Source organism: Varroa jacobsoni, unplaced genomic scaffold (assembly GCF_002532875.2).
Source record: "Varroa jacobsoni isolate VJ856 unplaced genomic scaffold, vjacob_1.0 scaffold_1280, whole genome shotgun sequence".
Taxonomy (NCBI): domain Eukaryota; kingdom Metazoa; phylum Arthropoda; class Arachnida; order Mesostigmata; family Varroidae; genus Varroa; species Varroa jacobsoni.
Window position 1 is genome coordinate 147,225 of NW_019214182.1, and position 6,780 is coordinate 154,004.

At 40.9% G+C, this 6,780-nt stretch overlaps 1 long non-coding RNA gene across 1 annotated transcript; it reads right to left on the bottom strand.

The window, feature by feature from the left end:
• Positions 1-523: 523 nt before the first annotated feature.
• On the bottom strand, positions 524-4,222 carry LOC111268394 (uncharacterized). The gene is made up of 5 exons (XR_002685179.2): positions 4,124-4,222; positions 3,433-3,530; positions 1,336-1,530; positions 734-845; positions 524-580 (listed from the first exon to the last, which is right to left on the bottom strand). It is a non-coding gene; the product is annotated as an uncharacterized LOC111268394 (long non-coding RNA).
• Between the last annotated feature and the right edge of the window lie 2,558 nt (positions 4,223-6,780).

Here is a 6,780-nt window from a genome sequence, read left to right on the forward strand (position 1 = left end):
TGGCAAATCTATTTAGAGGCACTGGTCATGTAGAGGATCCCACACGAGTATGTATCAGGTCAACTATGATGTAGAGATAGGTTTGAGGAATTTTGGTATTTTAGGGCGTAATTTTACGGAACGGAACGAATGGAGCGCCGTTGAATTTCTTGGCGTCTGCTGCGGTGCCAACGTAGAATTTTCCGTTAGGAAAATGTGACGTCAGTTGCTAATGAATATTCCGTTGGTAAAGCCCGGAGCCTGGAGCGTTTTGGTGTCTACATAGACAGTGTTCATTATTGTCTTCTTCGAGTCGATAATCATAACTGGTCCATATCAAAGCGCGAAGAACAAACGAAAACACAGGGGTCCACTATAGAATCGTTTAGCACTAACAGAACTCGTAAAGCATGTATTTTAGTCTTTTTTTTTGTTTGGAATTATAAAAAAAAAAGAAAGAGAAAGCGTTGATAGCTTTAAAATATGGTCCGACCCATTATATCTTTATTCAAGAGAATTATTTCAGGGTACTTCATCTTGTTAGGGAAGATTACCGCCTGGAAGTGGTCCGTGAGTACATCATAAAAAGTATGAACGACTTCTGAAACAAGAAATTTCTATAAATTTAGAGAAACGCATGTCTACAATTAAAAATAATTATCTTCTGCTTTCTTGTCTCGTCTTGTTAGTTTATTTATTTTAAAAATTTTATAACTAAGTGCTTAGAATTTCACGTCCGGCACTGCCGTCAGACCTTCTCTAGCTCTTAAGATGAAACGAATTATGTGTATGCTAGGACCCGAAGCTGGACCACGAAGTGTCACTAAAGTTAGCAGGCCGACACGTTAGCCTTGAATGTAGTGATTCTGAAAAATAGCAACAATTGTCGTTGTATTCTCTTTATGGTTAGGTTAGGTTAGGTTAGGTTAGGTTAGGTTAGGTCTAGCCCAACGTAGTGAACCCCAAGAGACGAGTTTGTAACGAAGTGAATAAAACTTATATGGCAAACTTATATGCGTTTCAAGTGTATATAATATTGTACCATAATGTTGATTTGTAATAAAATATCGACAGATACTATAAACTAACAGTGTCCTATAATGGTGCGATAGTCACGTGTTTGTTCATTAAACCTAGGAGTCCGTAAGGTGGTCTAAAATTGATGATGCCGGGATGAAAGTGCTAGCTGTCTAAAGCAATGTTCTATTGTGGTAACGGACGCAAAAAGGGTTCGTTCAAAGAGTTGTTTAGACCGTGGTGGGCAAATACAGCAAAATACTCGCGTGTATTCAACGTGACTTGACGGTAATGATAACCAATGTAAACTTCTGTTACTGTAATAAGCCTTGAGCTCACCGATAAGGAGCAATCTTCCATGGAGCCAATCTGGCTTTGTGGGCACCCTTTCTAGCTATTATGTAACTAGTTACACGTTACATAGATTCCATAGGATCTCAACGACAACGGTGCTAGTTGCTCAGCAGTCGGCTCAGCAGCAGTCATTACACTAGTGTGACCTTGTGTAATGGTGACTTCTATATTTTATTCGACCTGCGAGACAGAACGAAGTGTTAGAACACTGGTGTTATTTTGGATGATTAACTCCACTAGGCCTCTATAAGGGCGTGCAGACAATCTATGAAAAAAACATGTTTGTCTCTCCCCTTGTAAATTCTTATTGCTTAAAGAGATGAGTCGGGAAATTGCGCTTATTTTTATAGCCAGCTATAATGAGACTCTATTCTATAGCAGCAGGAGCATGCGAGGGGCTTTTGGAGAGATGAGGCATAACGATTTCTCAGCTGTGCTGGCGGCCACAGCTCATTGCGGCTCATATGGTCATCTGAAACGATAACCTCTGCGACCGCAAGGCACCCGAAATCTCTGTTTGGGCTTCGTCCGATTGCCGGTAACAGTAGTACTGGTCCGCGATGATACAGGAAAATGAATACTGGGTCCTAAACCGTTTCTGTCATTATCGTCAAGGACGAACCCGCCGAATGGTTGCTCGTTCGCAACTAACAGCCGGCTCCATGATCACTGCCGCTGTGGACGTTGCCGACTAAATATATGTGTTTCTGACGTTGTTCTCGACACCTATAACGGATATCCTTCCAGATTTGGGTCTGGTCGATCTGACGCGCCTATGGACTGCATAATAGGAACTGGATCTGCCATGTCTGCCAGGAGATCAAAGCGATACCCGACGCGGTAGCACCGGAAGCATGATGTGGGATTCTATAGAGCTGAACAGAGCCAGGACGACATACCGTCGCAATCGGTGGGTACAGTATATACACTTTTCATACTGGAACAGCACGACGCCTCTTCCAGTAGGGTTCATGTCTACTGCCAGTGATCATACTGGTTGGTCCTGTTTCGCGCTCCTTGCGGGAAAAGGCAAAATTGCTTTCGGCATCCTTTGCTGCCTGCCAAATTTGACGTCTCCCCGAGCACCATCCATTGGATTAGGGCAAGGAGCTTCTGGAGGTTAGGCAAAGGACATAAGGCAGATGAATGTTGATGTACTCCACGCACCCCGATGGCCGGCAACTGCGTGGAAGCCAGGCGGCCAATCCCGTCCTAATGCTAGGCTGGACGAGTCTCCTTACTACACGATACAGCTAACACATTCCTGACATTCCTATTAGGAGACAAACTGTGCCTGATTGGTGGTAGGTACAGTTAGCGCCGACGCCAATCGATTTCTTCAGTCAACCGATTCACGAAGGCACCTTAGCTGACTATGATTGCTGGAGATGTCACTGGAGCAGTAACATTGACAGTTAGAGCTTTTCTCTTAGTCACACTGAAACGTGTAATAGCATATATTTTACTACGGTTCGTCACAACTTGAGTGGAACGCTCAAGACAGTTAAAAGCATTATGTGGCGAATGAAATCCGTTTAGTACGTTATCGTAGCGGTTCGATTGTGTCCTGAAAATACGGTGTATATAGAATAGGTGCAACCTTAAAACCCAGCCAACATTCGCTAGTGTAGAGCTCTGTAAGCACTAGTTAACAAGGGCCATTGATCGGATATCAGCTGATTTGCATATCTGGGAAGCGCAAATCCCGTTAAACATTTAATGCTACATTCAAAATTGTAGTTTTGTTTTTATTCGCAAAACGACTGCGAGATAATTGTCCAAAGCGTTTACGTGTTATGCCCAATGCCCCTAGCAGAATGTATATGTAATAATTAACAACATGATTAATCACCTAGCATGAAAAACAAGGTGAGACAGACAAAAAGGTGAGACGATGCACCTTTCGAGAGGGACCTTCACCTCTCTACGATGTCCTTTAATCTTATAAAATGAATTCCTATTTTAAGAAAGCCCATCGAATCAACTAACTGTTCAGTGGTCCTGCCAAAATACGTTTAAATTTTTTTTTGTTTTTATTATTTATACGTATGCCTCTCAAAGGTATTTATTTCGTTAGAATACCTTTTTCCACATGGCCCTGAAGAACACTAGAGGCATTCGATAATTTTCCAACTTAGGGTCCCTCAGCTGAGTTTCACCGCTTATCTCGAACGATGATCCTATGAAAAACCATCATATTTTTCGGTCAGCCCTGTTTATTACCTCACGCCACTAGTTCTACTATGAGCGTCAAGCGGGAGTAATCGTGTAGGAAACTAGGCAAAGATGCTTCATTCGCATGTGACATTGGCCAACATCCTTTACCTCTTTTAACATTTAATCGATGTAGCTAAGATCCAAGCTAGATCATTTTATTCTTCGTACTTTATAGTTGACAGAAGCGCGCAAGAATTGTGCTAAAAGCAAAAGCTTGCTGGGCGCATGGTTGTCGCAACTCTATAAACCAGGAGAGACTGCAAGGATTGTCTAATATCCCTAATGCAGATAGGGACACGTTTGCCCCAGTTACGTTATAACTGAGATGATTTTTAAAACGTTCTACATATTAACTAACTGCTGGGAATAATACAACTTTTGCTGAGTTTTCGTGAGACACACACATTGATATGTAATCGTGGTGATAGTTGTGGGCTTATTTTCGTTTAAAATCTCAAAGACATAGATGGTATGAAAATCTACGTTTGAAGGGTTTTTCTAGACCATTTGAAACTTACTCCGCTCCGTTCTAGGGCAAAAAATCTGCTCCACTCACCTTTTCCTAGGTCCAAGTGTCGAGTCCACAGGCAGTAAACGCGCTTTCATCGGGGCGACCTCAGTTACCAGGTGGCACATTCCTATTTCTACGTACGAAAAAAACAAAACGATGCAATGGTTTGCCTAGTTAATCGGTCTATCGGTTGCTAGGTCTCCGAGTATCTCAACTGCTCTGAACTTGCAATTTCGCTCAGAATTCCGGGTTCATTATTGACAGAGAGCGACGACAGGAGCCGTCTCAGCTAGAATGTATTTATTCCGCTCTAGATTTTTGTTCGCTCGACGGTCACCTATTTTAGTCTTGCCACCTATTTCCTGTTTCAGTGATAATTTAATAAGGGAATATTTTATATCTTATCGTAATAACATTCGTATAGCTAAATTTCGACCAACTGGACCACAATTGAATACTGTACAGGATGTACGTCGCCGACGAAATCTCTATTCAATCCAAGTGCGTAAAAGTTCCTGCAAGCGAAATCCGTGAGATGAAAGAACAAACAGCTGTGTCCGCATGGTCTTCCTGCTACGAATCGTTATGTCGACACATCATTTCTTCGAACACCTTTCGTCTCAATACCAGCATATAGATAAAGAACATAGGCACTCGACATAAATATTTATAATTTATTCCTGATAGCAAAACAACTAATCTTACTTAATTGATCCAATGCAACTGAACATGCGTTATTTAATTCACACAATCTGGTTGGGCGTGAAAGTAAATGATCTTTTATTAAGCGTGTCTTTCGAAAGAACATGGGACACCGAGGCGTCATTCGAGCCTGTATATTTTATCTTACGTTTTCATATTGCCTTTATATTTAGAGCGTTTATTCGGAAGCAAAAAAGACAAAAACTTGTTCAGCATTAGTTACAGTCGGTAGTGGAGGAAAATAACAAGCACTACTTTGCTGATTGTTACCTCAGCAGTCAATAATAGACGTCCAGCAAAACGCGTGTATATATATATTGCCGATAAAGACAATTTGGCATGCCTAATGCTGTTTAGGACAGCGTTGTCATTGCGGGCAAGCCTAAATGATCAATGATTCGAAGGACAGATAAATATCTCCGTTGTTCCCTGCTTTTTTCGTCCCGTTTTTCTAACTTTTTGCCGTCGGTAAGGTTTTGTTTGCCTGCGTCTAGACGCATGCAAGCACAAGACGTTCAGAAAAAGTCAATTGCGCATCTCACATAACTTTGATAGGCCTTGATAATTAACACCACCGTAAATTATCCTCGTATGATTATATAGCATTGAAGAACACACAACTATATGTTTCATAGAACTCTATATAATGTAATCATCTTCGCATAAATACACAGTGCATATGTAAGCGTCTGAACCGTGCCGTCGATTTGAATGAAGTAATCTGGCTAAGAAAAACTATTCTTTACGGTTTTTTTTTTAAATTTATTTACAAGTTTTACAAGGTGCCACTATTAGTTTCCGGACGATCCGCTACTTTGTTCAGAAACCAACCCTAGTTATGGACTGCAATTCCAGAAAATGGAAAATCGAGGGTTAGCAAATTCGGTCTCGTTTGAGATGCTGGACCCTACCGCTCATGGGCCATCCATCTCGCCAACCAACTGTACTTGTATTTCATTTAAAAAGAAATTTAACTTCAACTTTTCAAATTTAACAACTGATATCATCAGAACCAAAACGCGAACTGGATAAAATGACTACTTTACCTCTGGTGTTGCTTTAACAGTAAAACTACATGAAAGCAAGTTAAGCAAAATATTGTTGAGAAAAAAAATCAAATAAGGAGTTGTATCTAGTTTTCCGGCAATATATGATTGACTTTGGGACGCCTAAACACACAGCTTCTCTGAACTGCTCAAGTGATTCAAGTAAGTGAAATAAATGGCTTTAGCATCATAAGGTGGGTATTAAAAAAAAATTCGACTGCCGGAAAATTCGACCGGAAAATCCCTGAATCCTGTAAGATACACATAGTTCCAACATCGATTTTTGATAAACATCTCGTTTTGTCATAGTTTGCATTCTGTCGGCCTGCTTGTAAGAGTTCGTTTTATCAAAAACAACTAGATTAAACGTCCATGTGAAAGGATGGACTAGCCTTACATGTAGCCCACGCTCTGTGCTGTGCGTACCTACTAACGTATATCAGGACGAATGCACCCACAACACTAAGCGTTTCGAATTTTAAAAAAGTAATTTTACCTTCGAGCACTCTACATATCATACAGTCGTGCATATCATGTTGTCATTTATGACGTAGACCGAAACGAGAAGTCCCTTATTTAAGCAATTAAATAAGCACATTTCGAGACGCTTCGACGGAACCAGTTTTAACATACTACACGTGATTTCTCCATTTAGTATCGCGGAGCCCTTTAACTTAATACTAGTCCTTTTCTTTCGAATAGAGAAAATTAAGATTAAATGAATCAACGAAAGCCGTCGCTACCATATTTCGTTGCAGATAAGCAAATGTATTTTCCGTGGATATGTACAGGACCACGCCGACGTACACTCGGCCGCGACTGAAGCATGGACATAAACCTCACAGCGTGAAGTGCACTTTGTCCAAATTTATTCGATAGCTGTTGGTATCAGACGACCGAAATAGGGCAAATTTCTTCTATCGGCCAATAATTTACCCACTAGCAACTATAGAC